This window comes from Neopelma chrysocephalum, unplaced genomic scaffold, assembly GCF_003984885.1.
Source record: "Neopelma chrysocephalum unplaced genomic scaffold, ASM398488v2 Primary Assembly neopelma1_84, whole genome shotgun sequence".
NCBI lineage: Eukaryota > Metazoa > Chordata > Aves > Passeriformes > Pipridae > Neopelma > Neopelma chrysocephalum.
Window position 1 is genome coordinate 7984830 of NW_020897746.1, and position 20816 is coordinate 8005645.

Genomic DNA, 20816 nt, shown 5'->3' on the forward strand with positions numbered 1-20816 from the left:
CGGGCAGGGCGGCGGGCGGGCAGGGCAGCCCGGCTCAGCCGCCGGAGCCGCCGGGCCGGGCTGCGGCGGGAGCTGCCCGGCGCAGGGGTGGGGACTGGCCGCTTCCTTAAACGGCGCGGGAGCGGCGGGGCGAGCCCGCACCGCCCCGGTGCGCGGGGCCGCGCCGACCCTCCCGGGACGCGGCCGCAACACGTGGAGCGAACTTTTGAGGGACGCGTGTCCGCGCCGGACGGGAGCCCCGCCGCCCGGGACCGCAACGCTGCGCGGAGCAGCTCGTCTCTCTCCGGTTTGATGGCTTTGGGTGTCGGATTTTGGCTTTTTTTTAATTATTTTTTTTTCCTTCTGCTTTTGGGTGGTTTTGATTTTTTCCCCCCTCTTTCCCCTACTTCTGGGCTGCTCTTGTGTCGGGACACTTCAATCTCGCCGGGGCAAACGCAGCGTTTGAAAAGCCGAGAGAAATGTTGCAACGTCCCTTGTGGCAACGCATTTTATTTATTTTATATTTTTTTTAATTTTGCCTTTTGCGAGGGCAAAGAGGAAGGGTAGAAAAAATCCCACCGTGATCAATATCTGTTTAAATACCCATCTGCGAGCCGCTGGGCTGCGGGAGGCAGGCGAGGGGAGCGCGGCCGCCCGCCCGCTGCCGCTCCCCGCTCGGCTGTGGCTCAGCCCGAGCCCTTCCCGTGCGGAATCCCGAGGACCTGCGGCTCTGGGCGGGGAAGCGGCCGCGGGGCCCCCCGAGTCCCGTTCCCTTGTCCCCCCCTCTCTCAGAGCAGGTAACGGAGGGGGCTCGGGATTTTCTGTCCGTTTGGTGTATTCGCTCCGCACTCCCCGCGCACGAAGTTCCCGCAGCAGCGGGGTCGCGATCGGCGGTGCCGAGTCACGATGGGCGTCGGGGCCCGGCCCGAGGTGCGGGACTGGGTCCGGGGCGGCTGCGGGAGCGGGGCCGGGCCGGTTCGCAAGTTCGGGGAGGGGGCGGCGCGGGTCGTGCCTGCCCCGGCCGGAGGGGACGGCCCCGCTCCGGCGGGGTCCCCGGTGGCCCCGGGGCGGGGGCTCTGCGCTGGTGGCGGGCACCGGCCAGAGAAAGGGGCTCAGTTAAAGATAGGGATGTGCAGTGGCCGCCTGCGCCTGATGGGCGAGCTGAGGGCTGGGTCTTTGCGGGCGAGATGAGAGGTTCGTGTATTCAACTGGCCTACAAAGTCCCAGTTCTCGGCTCCCGGGACCTGCCGGGCGCGCAGAGGGCGAAGACGGAGCGCGGCGGCGGCGCTGCCGCTGCGCGGGGCCGCCCCGGGGGCAGCGGGTCCGGCCCGGCCGGGGGGCTCTGCGGGAGCGGGTCTGGACCGGCCGGGGGGCTCTGCGGGAGCGGGTCCGACCGGGGGGCTCTGAGGGAGCGGGTCCGGCCCGGCGCGGGGGCTCGGCGGGCGCTGCTCGGGCGACTTTCGGGGTCCGCGACTCCCCCGGCGCTGGGGCCGGCGGGTGCCCGGCAGAGGACGGAGCTGGTTCTCCGCGAACCGTAAGTGCATTTTGTTTCCTTCCACCTCCGAAAGGGCCTGGAACGTGCGCGTCCCGCCGGTGCTGGCGGCCCGGCCCCGGCTCGCAGGACGCTGTGCCCGGCCCTGCCTCGGCGGGGAGCGAGCGCCGGGTTTCGCTCCCGCAGGACCATGTGCATCCTTCCCTCCGCTTTCACTTTCAGAAAACACATCTGTTTTCTTTTTCCTTTCCTTTTTTTTTTTTTTTTTTTTTTTTAATAAGTCTAGTCACATCCATTCGGAGTGGCCGGGCTCTCGGGAATTCTCCTCTTACTCACCTAAGCATTTTTACCCCCCACCCTTCCGATGTTCCGTCTTTTTTGTCGGGTTTGGATTCGGCACACCACGCGTCTGCAGACACCGGTTTGTGCTCCTTCTTTGGGCACGGTGTATATACAACTCCGGGTGTGTATATTACTCTTGGCTTGTATAGCGTCGTATTTATAACTTCTGTGCCCTTCTGTGTTATGTTACATTGCATTTTAACTTCTTAGAATTATTTTGAGGGTCCTCATAATTTTTTTTATTTATGTAGCGATGTTTTTACTCCTCTCTTGTAAAGTCAATGATATTGACCTCCAGTAAGGAAAAAGGCCAAGTGGCAACACTGTTCTCATGGCTAAGGTCTATAAAAGCAAATGGAAAATTAAAATCTTCCCGTGTGTTTTTTTTGAGCCACTTAGAATTTCACTTTCCCTCTGATGTTTGAGTCTACATTCTGTAGGTGTGTATGCAGACTGCATATCATAGAATCACAACTTTTATACTCTGTTCCCATTAAATTTTTGCAAACAAACCCCCTTCTCAGTGCAATTTTCTGTTGCAATTGCCCATAAAAATAACAATATTTACTGTTTTACAATTAGGAAAAAAACACGAATACTATTATAGACCTCTGCCTACTTTTTTCTTCTTCAGCCCTCTGTATCCCAACACTTGTGTGCAGCATGCTAACGTGTATTAATAGCTGTTGCTCTGACACACATCAGGACATACAGACCTTGACAGATCAGAATTGTTTCCTGTGTTCAGTCCCTCAGGTGTCTGTTTGATATGAAGGACAGCGGGCACAGTCAGGGCTTACTTGGGCCTGTTCTCTTCATAAACCTGTTCATAAAGTACTGGTTGGGAGCTTTCTTTGAAATCAAGATGTCAAGGGAAACTTCCTGCACATTTCTTTTCCCCATATGCCTGTTTTCCCAAAGAACTCGTTTAGTGGCCAGAAAAAGGAAAAGTATGTGAAAGTTAAGGAGTAAAGGCAAAGATACTGTTACTCTTTTAGGAGAGAACCCGTTAAAACCCGCTCTGCTGGCCTGTTTGCAGCCCTCTGCTCCCTGCAGATCTGTAGCTCTCAACGAAATTAATCTGCAGTGAAATCACAGAAATCTGATTCTAATCATCCGCCCTGGAACGAGTCGGAGCTACAAGAAGACGAGCATAGTGTAAAAATACTTCAGGCACGCGGAGCCGTATCATTAACATTAAAACCCAATGGTGTGAACGGGGGGGCCGGGGAGCAGATTCCTCTGCCTCCTTAGCGTGCTCCTTCCAGCTTCTTGTGCAACTTCTTAGGTATCACTGGCAAGCAGCGATTTGTGGAGGTTGGTTGTGTTGCTGGTCAGGCTCCTGGATTAGCTGGTGGGCTAAACTCAAGTTTTCCCTTTCATAGGAGAGTTTCTTAACTGTGCTGTGCTTTAGCTGTCAGGTTTAACATAATCTGGATATTTTTTTTTTTCCCCAGAAACAATTTCATTTCTTCCTGCCTTTAAGTAACTCTGGCAAGTTTTGTTCCCCTGAAACCTATTCTGGAGCACTGTGTAGCATAGTTTGAATTACTGTCTTTTCATTTGAGTGCATCAGTCAAGAGTCAGTGGAAGCCTGGCTTCTGGAGGGAGTGAGTGCTCAGCATTTTATGGTCAGCAGGACTTGTTAAATGTGTACTTTTGAGCTTCCAACTCCCTAGTCACTTTTAGATTTATTTTTTTTTTAGATGGCATTTGCCAAGGTGAAAGGACACATTTTTTAAGCAACATTCATCTGTTTGCACTAGTGTGGATGTGGTTGTCTATAGCTGCTAGAACTCTGTTGACAGACTGGCTGATACGAGGAATGTGGGTTTTTTTCTCCATTCAGCTACATTATTAGGATTATTTAGATTGTAGCTGCACACACTGCATTGACAGGCACTTTCCAACTTCTGTCTGTGCCCAAAGAACATACAGTACAATGCAGATGCATTTCTCAGCATCTGTTTTACACTGTGGAGTTTAAACATTCTCTCTGAATTAAAGTTCGGGCTGGAAGGGAACATTCCCTTATGCCCCAAATGACTTTTTGTGGGTCAAATTACAAAGTAAAAATATTTTATTTTTAAATAATATTGCTCTGAAGGCTGGGCTGGGGGCAGCCCATGGTTTAGCACTTTCCAAATGCTAAAGAAGATGGTTCAAGCTTCTGCTGCAAGTTGTGGACAAGCTCTTAAATTATTGTTTTAGCTCTGAGGCTTTCACAATGTCCTGTGCTCTCTGGGATGCAGATTCAATTATTCCCCCCCTCCCCGGTTAATAATGGGGCTTTGTTTTATTTTCACTTCTAAACTTTATGCCTCTCTTGCTAATCTTTCTGTGTGTACAAATATGCTTTCTTTGTCAGTCAGACTTGGCAATACTTGGGCCACACTAAACTAGTTCTGGGCAGTACAGCAAGGCTTTCTATTTATCAGGGCCTTTCCGGGGAAGTTTATTACACTGTAGGAGTGACATTTTCAGCCTTCTGAAAGAGTTGGTAAATATTTGGCAGGTTCTACTCCTTCAAAAACAAAAAAAAGGGCCATATTTTATCTGTGATAAGGCCTGAAAGAAAACTATCTAGGCAGAAGGGTGGGGTTCGTGCAGTTTATTCTTTGAATTGCCCTGAGTGAAGTCAAATGTTTGCCTGCAATTTAAGAACCGCTGTTCCTCTATGTTTGCAAATAGAGACCTTCGAGCCAGGGTTGTATTTTAAGTTGCAGGAGAGCACAGAGCAGAGCAAGTCTGCGGTGTCTGGGTTACAAATACACATAAACAGGGGCAGGTTAGAGTCAGACCAGGCCTGGTATTGGCTCTCTTGTCCAGTACAGACCTTTCACAGCAGCCTGGACACACTTGTGTTAGAGCCTCGCACCCTTAGTAAGGACAAACTCTCAGATGAGCGAGGCAGTGAGAGAACACCCAGCTGCAGACACTTTCCCCTCTGCTCTTGGCTCCATCTGCAGATGGCAAACCCCAAGCCCAGGCTGTGCTCTGTGCCAGCTCTCCAGCACACAGAAGCAAACCAGACGTGGAAGGGAATGTGCTTCTCCCTTCCTAATGCTGGCCCACTTGGGAAAATCTTTCCAGCTCATGCTGATTTCATCACTTCCCTTCCTGAGGACCCAAAAGGGACAAGTCCCAGAGGGGGGAGGAGGAGGGTAGGAGAGCCTAGAAGAGGCTGCAGGGTGGCTGGTGCTGGTCCACAGGCAGGGATGCACCTCTGAGGCTTTGGCTCCTTCCCGCAGTCCGAGTGACATCCCTGTCAAACGAAGATTGGTGGATCTGTGTGGCTTTCCCAAGGCACAGCACTGTCCCCTTTGCTGGTGTGATCTTTGCTTGGGAGAGAGGTTTCTGCTCGGGTTTGGCTGCTCTGGAGTGAGCAGGGAGAAGGGTGCACGTGGTGATATTACCAGGAGGATCTCAACTGCTCCGATCCCAAAGAGGGGAGTGTCCGACACTGGCGCTGGGAAACCCTTCCTTGCTGAGGGCAGAATGGGCCTTTCAGATCCCACCACCAGCCTGTGCATTCCCATGGGCCTTGGTGTGAGCCAGCAGTGGCATGGAAAAGAAATCATGTGGCTGCAAACTGAAGGAAATGAGCCAGGGTGATGCTGGTCCAGGGACAGCTTCCTTTTCCCTGCATAACTGGTGGGCTATGGATTCATGGCATATTTCTTTAGCACTGAATAATCAAAATATTTCCAAGACACTGCTTGGTAGATTTGATTTCGGATAGACTTCTTGAATTTTATTTGGACATTGGTTTAGCCTATCAGTTTAGGGGGCTGAGGCTGTTGGTTTTTCCCTTCTGTGGCAGCAGGCAACAGGCCTTTATTCTTCCTGTCCTTTGGCAGAAAGTCCTTCCCGGTGTCCTGGACATCCACGTGGGTGGATGACTTGCCCACACTCCATGGCAGCATGCAGGATTTCAGGATTTTCCCAATACAGGTTTGTTAGTGACACCATTTATAGGTCCAGGACTGTAGTCTTGACGCCTAGATCGTGCCTGCTAATGTTGTCATTCATTATTATTATTTTAATTACAAAATGTCCCATCTGACCAAGGCTTTGGAGTCTTGCTCAGGCAGTTACTGGGCAGTCGTGGTGTGGATGACAGACCATGGAGGAATGAGGAATGCACACTGGTTTAGAGGAGCAAATGTTACCCTGAACTGTCCAGTCTGGTGAAGGGGTCAGTCCCGGATGGCCGGGGCTCTTCCCATCCTTTTCCTGGTGAAATCTGATGAAATGAAATAGTGACATTCCAGTTCTTACAGCTGTTTTGAATCTCTATAAATGCACTTTACTTTTTTCTTTTTTTTTTTTCCTCTGTTCCAAGTATGGAATTTCCTCAAACTATAAACTTTGAAAGCAGATTTCATTCAGCAAAATCTCTTTTAAAATATGGCGAGAAACACAATTTAAAACACTTTAATTCAATCAGCAGCCTGTAGGAACTGATCTACAGTGGCCCAAAGGCCTGCTAAAATTAGTCATGGTTTTATGTTTTTGGAAAAACCCTCTTTAGGAGTGGCTCTGTTGTTACGAAGAACAGGGCTTTGGTTGCATGACTGTCAGTAGGGTTAAATTCAAAAATGCAAGTGCAGTAGTTTAAGGAATAAATTCCAGAAGCTGTTCAAGGCTCAGCTGCGTTACAGAGCCATGATCAGGTTGGGTTAGACTGAACTGCCATATACCAAAACATCTGGAATAATATCACGTTTCCCCAAAGTGGAATTTTCTTTTAAGAGCAGCAGCAATTGCTGATATTTGAGAGGGTGGAGCCAGCAGGAACCTACGAATGCTGGAAAATGAATTAGGAATTTATAGGGTGAAATATTGAGACTTTGTCAGGAATCATGATTTTGATTATGATCTCTTGTTTAAAGCATCAGCTAATTCTGAGAACTGGGACTTTCCAGGCTGTGGGGATTGGTCGGACAGTTTGTGCCGTGGCCGGGAACTCGGCTCCTTGGCACTTGGCTTTTTAGTCTTTTGATGAATTCCAGGGAAACAAGTTGTGGCAAACTGATTTTGAGCTTTGGAGCCAGAATATGCATGAAAAATCCTGTATGAAAAGAGAGATTGTTTCATAAAGAAGAATTTAAATGTAGTTCAGTTAAAATATGCTTGATTTAAAACTGTAAATGCAGTTTTGATTTTTTTATGAAAGATAAAAGTTTCCTCAATTTTGGCATTATGGGTGTATTTTACACCTGAAGGATACCATAAAAGCAGACTTGAAGTCTTAGTTGCATTTAAAGTTATTTTTTATTACAAAATCTACTTTGACTACAGAGATATTTTGTATAATTGTGACTTTATCTGTTAATTTTGAAGGAAATATTTCTGGAGGAGGAAAACATTCCCATGCAAATATAACAGTTGTACAGAACAAGGAACAGAAAGGTGCTCAATCACAAACGAGCTTGCCCATTTTAGTTTTCCTTGGACCATAAAACCAAACAAATAATGTAATTTGTGAAAAAACATAATCAGATATTTACAGTACCCATGTTGTGGATTATTCAGCAGTACATTTAACAGCGTTTTACATAAAGCTTTCAATATACTAAGAATGTCTGCTGTTTTACACACCCCAGAACCAGTTTGAATCCACATTTTAAAAACTACTTAAATGAAGGGGTTTTTTTTCCTAAACTATTTCACTGAACAACGAAATTCAACTGAGTAACATAAGCTGAACTTCTTAAATCTGAGTCGGTAGAGAGCTCCCAAAATGTCATCCACAATAGATTGTAACAAAGGAGCAGCACTTCACTGAATCATTGCACAGTGTTTGTAGCTGCACCTCCGAGTGCTACTCTGAGATCAGAATTACTCCAAGTCCCAGCCTAAATTTAGCCCCAGGATTCACACACTGCACTCTCTTCACTGGAAGAGTCTGGTTCTCTTGCAGTGTATTTGAGCTAGTTTTGCATCTCTTTGGGGAATAAATTACAGCCTGAATGAGAACATTCACACATATTTATGGCATTAATGCTATAAGCAGTTGGAGGGGCTGCGAGCACTCAGCCTTTAAAACTAATACTTATCTCTAGCCCCCTTCCAGGGCTTAATTTAATTGCTGTATCAATGGCCATCGAGGGCAGTGAGACACAATGAACCAACATTTTTTCTGACAGTGTTTCTTTGCAAACATAGCAATAAGTTTCTCTCCTTCGAGTTCCCACCAGAATGAACTCTTCCCCCCCAAGCCCAGCCCCATGTGAATAAATGCACTTGTACAGCAAGTGGTTTCACATGCCCCAAATAAAAATATAACAAATCCAGAGTAAGGAAAATGCTTATGAGCCAGTCTAAGGCGTTATGTAATACTAGTTACATAAAGTTTTGGATGTCTTTATACCATTAAGGTACTATTGCCTTCAAAAAGAACACAAACTGTAGTTTAATTTCAAAACATTTGATAGTTTAATCTTAAAATACATAATTTGGATTTGCAGATTGCCTACATCACAGAATGAATTTACAGCTCTCCAAAGAAACAGCAGGTGTGCCCAGTGCTAAATAAAACATCTCCTGTAAGCCAGTGGAGATCTCTTGATCTGCACCAGCCCAGGATTTGTCCTGTGCTCTAATTTTGGTGACTAGTAATGTTTTCAGACAAACAGCCACGAGCACTCTATCATTTCATAGCAGTATGTTCATAACTGTTTGGAAATTGTCGCTTTCAAACCTTTTATAACTTTGTTTTCCAACCGGAAACATTTTTTTAATTAGCCAGCTATCAGTGTTACAGTAATGTCAAATTATACTTAGTTGTTTGCAGGCAGCTAGCAGGATTTAGGTGCTTAAAAATACATATAAAGCAGGATTTCTGTAGAGCCCCAGCTCCATGGCCAGGATCTTATGCTCCCTCTGCTGCCTCTCTTGCCTGTGGCCTGTGCAGTGCACAGGAGATGATGGGATCGATGTGGTGACTGAGCTCTTCCTCTCTTCTCTCCTTTCCCCCTTGAGTCAATCCACACCCTGAAGGAAACACTTCAGTGCAGGTGAAAGAAATGCAGTACACCCCAATACGGCCTCCAGACATAATCTCCCACCAGAACGATTTCCACAGCAACTAAAGATTTTCTTTTAATGAAATTTGCTACAACTTGACTATTCCAGGCATGGCTTTGAATGTAAGCAGCATTGCTGAGCTACTACCTGACAGCCAGAAGCCTCTTGTTTGTTAATAGTATTTTCAGAGGGATAGAATTTCCCCTTTTCCCAAGCATTTCTGGTGCAGCCCTTGCAGTATTGAACAGCAATCATAAATCTGGGCACTGGCAGAGCATTAACTGATAACATCTCATTCTCATTGAAGTGTCTCATCAGAAGTATCTGGCAAAATGATTCCTAATTCTCCTAAGATGGAGTTTGGTTAACTTCATCAACCTAAAAAGTGGGTCCTTGGTCTGGACTTTCTTTCAAGGCAGAAGGAAAGGGGAGGTGGCTCCAGGGTCAGGGTGTCTCACTGGGCGAGTTTACACCTGAGGATGGGAGACAGCACCCTCCACCTACAGCTCTTATGGCACTAACCAGGAAGCTTGTACAATCAGCTTTGAGTCACAGATGCTTAATATTTCACTTAACTCTTTCAGTTAACTGTTAAGATTTCACTTAACTCTTAGATTTGCTTGGTGGCTTTGATGTGAGAGGTGTAAAACTTGCAGGTGAGAAGCTGCTCCTGTAACAGGTGGTCGGGCACTGAGCACCCGCAGGCACCAGCACCAGGGTGTTCCTGCAGCATTCAGCATTTCTGAACGTTGCTGTGGCTTTCTTTCAATCTTTATGGCAAGTGAATTGGGTTTCTCTAATCTGTTCTTATGGCTCTAAACTATCAGCAATTTTAAGGGCATTAGTTCAGTGTCATGTTGCCAAATCCTGTCTAGTTCAATTAACTACATTCGGCAAATGAGGGAAGTGATCCTGGGACTTACTGCTGTAAAGAGCTTCTGGATATTTAGAGTTGGACCCAAACCCAGTGGGCATTTCTAGTGGTTATTGAACCTGTACCTGGCAAGCTGGTCCCTTTAGAAAAACATTTCAGAGTTACCAGTGAGAAGTAATGCTGAAATGAGAGAAAAAATCATGTAAATTCCCCCACACCTGCAGCACTAAGGCTGGGTTCCCTAGTAATGTAAACTTCATTTTCCGTGGAGGATTTTACTGTGTTTTCTATCAAAAAAAGCTGTAAACTTCCAACAAAAGGCCAACATCTTAAGCAGAGAGCAATTTAGTTTAAAAACTTGAGGTCACCATACTAGTGCTGCGAGAAGAGTGAGTGTATCTCTCAGGGAACTGTGGGGTTCTGTCTCTTCTCTGTTGTGACCCAGTATCCAAAATAGGCACTTTTCATGAATGTACTGGCAAGGCAGAACATGTGACGGGATTATTTAGGAGGAGCAGCCAAAACGTTTATCAATTATTGTATCTGTTTTCTTCCTCCAGGAAGGCTCCTCCAGAGGCACGTGCCTCCTTGCTTGTAACCAAACCCTCTGTGCTCTCCCTCGGTTGTTGAAAATCGATTTGCTCATGCTTTGCTCCGGTTTGAAGCCTCTTGGCTTGTTCATGTTACATGTCAGTGTTACTGGGGCACTTGGGGTGGGTGCTGCTGCCGTGGGGATGCTGGCAGTGCACGGGGGTCACACGCCTGCCTCGAGAAGCCGCTCTGGCCACTCCATCCCGGCTCCCTGAGCGGGGATTTCCTGAGGCATAAAAGGGGCAGTTGTTCCTTAAAACAACAACAACAACAAAAAAAAAAGTGAAGCCTTCAGGTCCCAGTCTCCTCTGCTTGCTCCTCCCAGGGGAATGGATGCAATTTGACCTTCCTAAATTTTTATGAACTGGGAGTAAGCCTTTGCTGGAAAGGTGGAAAAGCGCAGTGAAAAAAATCCCCAGGATCATGTACGCTGGGGGTAATGAAATGTGAATTTACGTGACCACCCATAGCTGATGCACATTTCATGCTTGAGTTCTTCTATACGATGAGTCCACTGCTAGCAGGGGCAATAGTTTTAATTATATGCTTCATAATTGTTTTAGGACTTTGTACACTGCTCAGACATAAGGGGACGAATCCACAAAGTGTGCAAATGAAATTAATCTGAGTTCTTACCTGAAGTAAAACCTAAGCCTGATGCTTTTTAAAAGCTTGTAAATGACAATAATTAGCTCCTGGTTTAATGCCGCTACATTCTGAGCATATACTTACTATTGTAATGCCCATAATCAATATTGGTGTAAACATGGGGAGAATAAGTCCAAAGTTTCTGACTTTAAAAAGTCAGAAACTGGACTTGGGGTGAATTCTTTAGAGCGTATGACCATAAGAATATTCTTATATTCTTTCTACTTATTGGACCTCAAAGAACTGGAAAATGGAGAGCACCAGAACACCTGACAGATCCACTTAAAGCTCCAGGTCAGTAGCATGCTTAAGCACATGCTTAACTTAAAGCAAACGATTAATCACATCCCTGGTCCACGGAGTAATTAAACTTGTGCTTATGTACTTTGTACGGCGCAGTACCAGCCTGCAGGCAGTCTCTGAGTACTGGTGTGCCTGAGAAAGTGGTGAATCAGAAAGTGATTTTTGGCTGGAGTTCGAAAATGAGCTTAAAAGAGTGAGTTAGGCACCCAGAACTCATTAGATTTGAATAACTACGGAAAAGCTGGTCTTGTCAGCAGAGCTGTGTAAGTAGCAAGGTGTGGCCATTTACCTCATGGTAATGCCTTAGTTTTGTTTGAAGAGAAATGATTTAAAAAACCCTTTCGCTCAGTAATTTCCTGCTGCTCTCCTATAACTTTTTGCTTCCCTTAATGCTGTCCAGACCAGACTCTGTTCCAGCAGAGCCCAAGCCAGGCAGCCCCTCTGCTCTGGCAGCTTCTCTCTTACCTTGGTGGTCAGAGCCTAGGCAGGCCCAGAACTAAAGGCAGTGCTGGCAGGTCGTGGCCAGCAGCGTGGCTGTTTTCCTGTCGGTGATCAGTCCAGGCACAGCTCTGTGGTAACACACTCCTCTGGGAGCCAGCAGGAATCTGTGCACTGCTGCTTGCCATCCCTCCACCTTCCAGCCTGCGTGGGCTTCTCCAGCACTGCTGTGCCCTGTGCCAGAGCCTTGGCTCACAGCTGCACCAGCGAGCCCAGCACTGAGGGCTCTATGCTGAGCGTGGTCCTGGGCACAACCATGGCCTGGGACTCCTCCAGCCAGTCCTGGACATGGTCTGACAGTCAGCATGAGCGAGGGACCAGTATCAACAGGCTGTTTGGATGCGCCCTCCCCCTTCTTCTGGTGGCCGAGACTTTAATAGGACAGCGGTGGCCAGACTGGGCTGGTTGGCCATGCCCTGTTTAATTTTCTAGGAGCCACGAAGCCTCTTCCAGCCACAGCTCCTCCCCTGGCATGTTCTCCCCTTCCTGTACCCGTCCTGGTGCCAGCCAGTTTAGTATGTTAGTCATCACACCAGCAAGATCCCTTCTGAGTTGCTCTGGGTGTGTTTTGCCCACATGCAGGCAATCTGACCAGGCAGCACTGCCACCCTCTTCTTTGCCAGCCTGAGCCAGGTTATGGTCTCTTGCCACTCAAGACCAGTGTAATGTGGCAGCCTCTAGAAGACTTGTTGATGACTAAGTGTTTTATTTTATATACTTTAAGTCAGCTGCTTTAATTTGCTTGTTCTCCAAGGCTCTGTGTATAAATGCTGGTGAGGTCACCACAGTGAGCCAAACCAGGGCAGCATCAAACAGCTCCTCTTGGAACTATTGACTCCTGAGTATCTGAACGGTGGGAGGCTGGTTTGCAGAGCAGCTCCATGGAAAGTCTGTGTAATGTGTTTGATTATCCAACCTTGCCATTTTCAAAGGGACCCAGTCAAGATTAACAGGGCCTAAATGTACCATCTCCTAAAAATAACTCTGGCTTTCCAGCTCCTCTGCTGATGTTGGGAGTGGGAGAAAAAAGCGACACTCCAAACTGAGGATTGCAAAGAAAGAGGAAATGTCAAATGCATGTGGCCAAACCCACCCTTTGACAGCCCTGGAGAATGGGTGCTCTTCCATCAGTGCTCAAGTTCCTTCACTTTAGGGTCCCAGGCAGGGCACCCCCTGTGCACTGGCTCTCCCAGGGGACTGTGCTGGATCCATGTGGGTGGGAATCTCAGCCGGGCAGCTCTCGCTGCTGGAGACAGCGGCAATGGGGATGTTGGCTATTCCTTGGCAAAGGGAGACACTTCCCAAATTTTCCTAATGTGTGTATTTTTGTTTTCTTCTGGGTTAGGGAGATGAATGAACCCAGCTCTCATCAGCACCTCTGGAGCCGCTTGGGCCTGCACAGGGACAGCCCAGCGAGGGTCACTGTTCATGCTGGCAGGACCCAAAGCCAGGAGCTGCTGCTCCGAGTAACTGGCTCATGGCTGACAGCATTCCCCAAGCACAGGGTGCAGTTGGGCTGTGCCACAGTCTCTCCTGGGAGCAGGACTGGCTGGGAAGGATCCCAGTTCACCGTGCATTTGTTCTGTGCTGCACAGTTAATATTTTCTTGGGGACTGCCCATGTAATTTTCAAGATGGTGATCAGCCTTGGTTTTGAGAGAAAAACCTGGGCCATGCCTCGTTTCAGAAAGCAAACCCCACCAGTCATGGTTTCTGGAAGGCTGCTTTGCCAGCATTTCTCCAGAGCAGCTCTTTAGTTTCAGGGCCATGCTGGTGTGGTTGTTTTCGTGCTGTTGTGTCCGCTGGCTCATGCACCTGGAGTCAGCTCCAGGTTTGGGAAGTGTACAGTCCCGGAGTCCTTGGAGGCCTGCTGTGTTTTCAGCTGCTCTGAAGGCAGCCCTTCATCTTTTCCAAGCTACATGGAGTCAGCACTGCTGCCATGTAACCCAGGGGCTGAAGCTCTTGTCCGGGCAGAGCAGGATCGGCAGCTGCTGTTAAAAGGCCCAGAATCTCTCCTGTGAGTGGGTGTTATTCACTTGGTTATACCAGTCCATTCCAGCTGAGGATCTGTCCCTTTGTTTTGTGCATGGGACAATTTGTTTTCAATTTTTGTTTCTGAAAGGAAACTGTCAAGACAAAATTCACACTTAAAAAAATTAAGGGAAACAGCCCTTTGTCCGTTTCTAACAATCCCCTTCGATGACTAAAGCTGGAAGAATTCTAGAAACTGCAGTAATTTTCTACCTTTGCTTTGGTTTTGTGTTGCTCTCGCATTTTCTGAGTTTCAGATCCAACACATCAAAAATCACCCAAATCACCGTGTTAGGACGAGTGTAACCCAGAGGTGTGAGCTCTAAAGATCAGAATCTGGTTGTGCTTTATCTAGAAGTGGAACTGGGGCAGCAGGGAGCCGAGAGCAGCTTGGGCAGGATTCCCTCTCCTTGTAGCACACAGCCTCTTGCTGCCTTTGCAATCCAAGAGGGAACATGTAAAGCCTCCATGAAGGCTGTTCCCTAGAGCAGCACACGCCCATCCTCGCCGGGTTCTGCCAATGACCCAATGCGAGTAAAATAAAATCGCGGGTGAGACAGCCTGCCCAGGCACCAATCTGCAACAACCCCAGCTTTTCCGTGCCCTGGCTGTGCTCAGCCTGCTCCTGGTGGGGTCCTGGCTGCCAGGGAGGTTGTGGTCTCCCTAGGGCAGGGGCTCCTCAGATTTTCTTCCATGATGGTACAGCAGCCAGTGCTGCAGGGACCTGGTCCTTGCCTGGGGCTCCTTCCAACTACAAAGACTTGTTTATTGTCAATCCAAGAAAAAAAAAAAGAACTTTTGAAAATAATAATAACAGCATGCATCTCATTTTCATTTTAGTCCTAAAAACTACTTGATGCTCATTACAAAGGAATTGATTCCTTAAATGAATGAAGCAGCCGTGAGTGCTGCTTTCAGTGTGGGACTGCTGACGCTCTGACTCATGCTCTGCTTCTCACAGGCTCTGGCTTTTATGCTTCATTTAGGACACCAACGTCATTAGCATTCAGAGGCCTGCTGCTTTTTTAAAAATTATTATTATACTGCTGTTGTAACTTTTTCAAAGATGCAAATAATATTTGGATCCAAATCATGGCTCATGTTTTATTACCAAATCAGGGCACGGGGTTTGTTTTCCCTTGACTTGCAAGCCCTAGAAGAAATTCTAGATGAAAATAAGGTGCGGCTTTGTACAGTTCTGAGAGGGTTTCCGGGGTTTTTGGATGCCAGGTTGACTGCTACCGTGGAAAACCATCCCCTGTGGGATGGGTGAGGATACTGGTATTGTGTTGTACTGTATTGTGTGACTCCCCGAGCCTCAGAGTGGCCACACCAGCTGTGTGTGTGTCCCTGGAGATGGCACATGTGAACAGCTCCGAACATGATGCTTTGCTCCAGAGATCCCAGTGCTGCCACTCACATCTCACATCTCAGCCTTTCAGAGACACTCAACCACTTTGTTCTTCACAGCCTGTAACCAGGAACTGGGGAAAGGAGCTCCTTGCTGAGGGATGTGATGTGATATTTTTTCTGCAAGGGGGGAGGAGGAAAGAAGAAAACCCCTGAGAGCTTTTCTGAACTCCTGAACACTCTGAAACTCCTGAAAGCCCTCAGGCATGTCACAAAGTCCCTCTCAAGGGCAGCAGCTTGCAGGGATATTTGCAAGCCCACCACGGGAAGGGGCTCACATCAGCTCTCTACAGAGAGAGTTTATAGGGAAACAACAGAGCAGAATTGTGGGAATCTGCCTGTACTTTGTGTTGGGTCCTCTGCCATGAAATTCAAAGTACTGATCCAATAAAAGGGAAATGTCACTCCTTGCCCAAAGGACATGCTGGGCTGGGCTGGGATTTCCAGGAGGACTTGTGAATGAGGGTTGAAAATTCCCAGCCAAATACCTGGCACCTTTTGAGTTGTAAATGTATAGATCTTTTTCAGCTATTACTTAAAGCTGAGTTGTTGAGAAATCAGTAGTAATTCCCTCATTAAAATCCCAGCTTTATTAATTAATTAAAAGCAACTGTTTCTGGAGATGGATGTGAGCTCTTCCACCGGGACTTGGGTGCTGTGGCTGAGCAGCTCTGAGTGCCCTGGGGAGCTCTGAGTGCCCCAAGGATCGTGGGTTATGACACAGGAGTGTGGGACGTGCAAGGTCCGTCAGCCCTGGGGCTCCACTTCTCCTGGACAAAGCAGCAGTAGCTCACCTGAGAGCCAGTACCACGAGTATCTGTAGGACAAGGCATTCCTGCCTTTTGCCCCGGTGGCTGGGTATTCCAGGGCTGCCTGCAGATAGCTGTGCCAGGCTCTGTTTGGTGGCATTCCTCTGTTTGGTGGCATTCCCAGTGAGTGACAGACGAGCCATCTGGCATGACGCTGAAACTCAGCACAGCTGAAACTCAGCACAGCCTTCACTGAGGAGGAGCCCACAGGGATGACAAAGCACTTCCACACCTTCTGCTGCCGTGTGGGCTGGGCACTGGGACTGGGGTGTTCCTGGGCACTGGGACTGGGGTGTTCCTGGGTATTCCTGGGCACATCAGCGTGAGATAGCACAGCCGTGCTGGAGAGAAAGGACCCTGCCAGACCCTGCCCTCGTAGGGACGGACTGAGCGGCAGCAAGAAAAATGAGGGACTTTCAGGGGCAGCTGTGTTTTACTAACCCAGTCATAATGCCCCTAAAAATCCTTATTGTTCTTGCAATGGTCAACTGTGACCTCCGGCATGGGGAGGCCTGGAAGGGAAGCACGAGCACTCGGGGCTGGGCAAGCACGGAAGGGCAGGCGGCATCGGGAAGGATGGCTGGGAAGTGGGAGCGGGGTTTCAGGCTGGGGAAAGTGTTTCTGTTGGAGGGGAACTAAAAGGACGTGGTGTTGTGACCTGTGGTGTGGAGTGTGTGCTCTGTATGGCGCTCAGGGCACGAGAACTGGAACACAAAGATGGGGAAACGAAACAATCCGAGTGCTTTCCTCCCCACATCCCCACCAGAGCGAAATGCAGGGAGATGCACAACCCAACCCCAGAGAAACAGCCCTTACCCAAACCATTCCCCACTCCCAATTCCCTGTTTTACTCCTTCAGCAAACTGTCCTTGCAGGTCTCTGCTCATGCTCCTTTCTCTGAGCTTCATTCCTGTTCTTTCTCAGACCAGCCCAGGATGCAGTAATTGCATGCAAAGAAGCAGTTTGTTAAACAGAACCATAATATTTAATTATTTGCCATCTTTATGCATTCTAACACTTCATTTGCATTTCTGAGAGCTTCTATATGTTGAGTAAAAGTTTTTATTTTCATTGAACTCTGCAACAATGTTCAAAGCTTTTATCCTTTAATAACTCTACCCTAGGGTATGGATAGTCAAATTAGTCTGGCCCCACAGCAGCAACAGGCCTTTCACACTGTCTGCTTGGATTACTCATTCATTACCTTTTGAAAAGGCTTTGTTTATGGCTTTTATGATTTTTATCAATTAATTATATGTTTATCAATTAATTCTGCTTTATATGCCTATGCCAATAGATTAGATTAGAAGTGCATGCCTTTTTTTTTTTTTAATTGGGTTTTATGGTTTTGGAGCAGGATTTACTCATGTGTTATTTGTCATTCTCAGGAGCATTTCAAGTGCTTTTCCTAAAGCTGAATTCTCTATAAAGGAGAAGTGACTAGAAACCCTGAACTGAGTCCCAGGTCTCGCTTAACTTTGTAAGGCACAGTGACACACTGAGGCTGCTCCACTTAAGGTATGGTATGAACCAGGAGCTGTGGAATGAGTGTTCACATGGAGTCATCCTGCCTGTGGAATGAGTGTTCACATGGAGTCATCCTGCTGCAGCTATTCCCGAGCCGGCAGCTGCTGTGTAAGCAGAGCCTAAGAGACAATCCTTGCCCCAGTGACTGTGTGGCAAATAAGACAGACAATGGGCACAAGGAAGGCCCCTGGCTATCAGGGAAGGATGGATACTGCTCAACCAGCTGGGAACAAAGAAACCTGGGCTGCTCCAGGCCCTGCAGGACTGTCCCAGAGTGTCCTTCCCTGCCTGCTGGTTCCAGGAACGTGACACTTTGGGAACTGTTTGTGTCAGGACTCCTTGCTTTGACACCTTTGATTTCTGAGACTGCCTCATTTCAGAGCTCCTCTCCACAAGGATTTCCCCATCCAGCAGCTCTCATGTCTTCACTGGATACTGAAATGAGATGGAAGGGCTTGAATGTTTCCTTGGCAAGATGGGTGGATGGAATTAGTTTAATTTGTTCTGATTCTGGTTCTACCAAGTCAACTGGACCAAATCACCTCCTCTGCTAACAGGCTGCAGAGCAACAGTCTCCTGGAATATTCTTTGTGCTGAAAACAGGAAGATCTGGAACAAGGGTTTGTAACTTTTTTGGATGAGTTTCTATGTTACGATTTTTACCTTTAATATCACCACTTTAAATAAGAATATTTATTTGTTGAAATAAACACTTTTTTTGCCCTGAAATACTGGAATATGCCTCCACAGCTTCTTCCTACCTCAGCTCTGCCGCTGTGAAGAGAACCCACTTGTGGATTTCAAAGTCAGAAGGACGAGCTGGAACCTCTAACAGAGGATGTGCACAGAGCAATTCCTGCAGCTCCTCCTGCAGCCAGGGCCCTGATGAGTGGATCTTTTTCTTACCTGCTCTAGGAACTCCTGTATAAATGTCTGACAAGCTCTTCCAGGGCTTTATAACTTTGTGTCTCGTTCCTTAAGGCAAGCTGCAAGTTGCCTGCTTATCCCATTCCATCTTGTACAGCCTCTGCGGATGGAACCCTTCCTGTGTGTGACTGCACGTGGTGAAGAGGAGAGCACGGGGGTTTGGGGCTATTTTTATCTGATGTGTTCCCAAAGCAGCTCTCCCAGTTGCTACACTGCCTGTCAGAGTGGAGGGCTGGTGCAGCAGAGGTCTGTAGGGACACTTGGTACGTGGCCAGGGGATCACATGCAGGATTCCTTGTGCACATCCTGCAGTGGGATCCAGCCCTGCTAGTCCCTCTTTAACACTTCAGGACATTCTCAGCAGACCCGTGAATCCATTTCTCAGTGCCCAGGTTAGGCCACCAAGACTTCAAGAGCAAATCTGACTGGTTTTAGTTTTCTTTCTTTTTAAGATTCAGCATCACTGAGGACCTCCAATTTAGCTTGAAAAATAAAATACCTAAAATAAAGGTGTTTGAAAAGTACATGCAGGTAATCATGGGTTTTTTTCAAACTCAGCCTCAGGTGATGCCATCAGCTTCTACTGCAGTTAAGCACTGCCCCAGACTTCCTTGAAGTTGCCATCCCCAGTCTGTGCTAAGCAGTATGAACATTAAAATAGGCCCTGCTGAAATAAAATGCCCTGGTACTTGTATGAACACACTGTTTCCTGAAAAACAGGTAACAGCAGATGAACTACACCTGAGCCACCATTTGAGCTGCTTTTCACATCTTTGGAAGGTGCAGGGCATCCAGATCAGTACTAGGGTTACCACAGCCCACAGAGAACAGACCCGAGGCAGCAAAGAGCAAAGAGTGCAGGGTGAGATCCCAACAGGGAAAAGAAAAAAAAAGTTAAATTTCTCTTCAGGTACAAGCAATTCTGTTCATGCCTTGCAGGCTGCAAGGAGGCTCCCACTGCAGGGGACACTTGCTGAACTGCCCTGCACCATTATCAGCTGCTGTCAGGGCACAGCTCCTGTCCAGAGCAGTTTAATGTGGTACATTCAATCAAACAGAAATTGTATGCCAGCCACATACATACATGGAATAAAACAAGTGCAGGAAATACATTTTTCAGGCAAATTTGTTGATTTCTTTTTCTGAAGCCCTGTGGTACTTTGCTGTAGTTTCAGATAAATAGCTGCTTCAGTGAGGAAATATTTTTATTTAGGCAAACTTTTATCATAATTTATACCTTTGGTTTTCAGCAAGACTGAAGAAATCCAAGCTCTCAAGGAACCTCTAGCTGTAACAGGTCCTTATTGGGCTTTGTCTTTTTAATTAGCCACGTTTAACTAAGAGAACATTTGCGGGCGTTGGTGGAAAAGAAACTGGACCTTCTCCAGTGGGATGGCTGGGCCAGCCTTCACACGAGCTGGACCCTGTTCTGGTGCCCAGTTTGTATTGCCTGGCCTTCAAAGGTTGATATTTGGCACTTTTTAAAGAGGAAAACCAAAACAACCCCCCAGCAAGGTGAGGAGACTTCCCTGCACCACAAACTCATCAGCTGATGTAGGACAGTGTGACTGTGCCTTTCTCTGCAACATCAAGCTCAAAAACTTTGTTATGTCATTGGAGCAGGATTTGTCTCTTAACCTGGAAGGCTGGCAGTCAGAAAGTCCTCTCTTTACTGAGGCTGATGCTGCTTTAGATGCAGCTTAAGGGAAAAAAAGAAAAAAAAATAAGAAAAAAAACCCCCATGCTGTTTCCTGACTATTAAAGAGAGAAGAAAAAAATCATGGTATTCTAGGTAAATAACACAGTTGGGTGTAATGAGTCAAACCCCACATTATCATTGTCAGTTGTCCTCTTGGCTTTTTGTCATGGTGCCCATGACCTGACTCAGTGTGACAAAACCTGAAGGGGTCCCTGGTGACTCATGTACCTGCAAAACCTCCTCTGTATTTTTAAGTTCATATTGCTGTGAACTTCACTTATTCTATCTGTAGACTCAGATCAATTCTTTAAGCTCAATACCAGAATGTTCACAGACAAAGCATGCAGAGAATTCAGAGATGCAGCATCCAGTTTGTAAATCAGGGTACCAGTAGGCCCATGGAGCTGGGCATGATGCCTTTATTTATTAGTCTGCAATTAAGGGAAGGTGATGAAGTTTCCTCTGAACACCCCCAGGCCCCTCAGGCTGCTCACCTGCCTCGAGAGAAGCTGAGTGGTGCAAGGATTCACTGTGCTCCTGAATCTGTGGAGGAGCAATTTGTTTTTTACTTAAACTTCCAGTGACTTTTGCCCAGCATTCTTAAAGGAAAAATCAAAGACTTAGTGGTTCCTACAGCCTACCTGCAAATATACTC

At 47.3% G+C, this 20816-nt stretch overlaps 1 long non-coding RNA gene across 4 annotated transcripts in view; it reads left to right on the plus strand.

The window, feature by feature from the left end:
* Positions 1–20175, plus strand: part of LOC113971707 — a 33995-nt gene extending 13820 nt beyond the window's left edge. For 2 of the 4 annotated variants that reach the window (XR_003535625.1, XR_003535628.1), the window contains exon 2: positions 17397–20175. This is a non-coding gene — a long non-coding RNA (uncharacterized LOC113971707). Of the gene's footprint in view, positions 1–198; positions 287–1482; positions 1514–17396 lie in introns of those variants that run through there. The other 2 variants (XR_003535627.1, XR_003535626.1) reach the window with 2 other exon arrangements.
* The last annotated feature ends 641 nt before the right edge of the window (positions 20176–20816 follow it).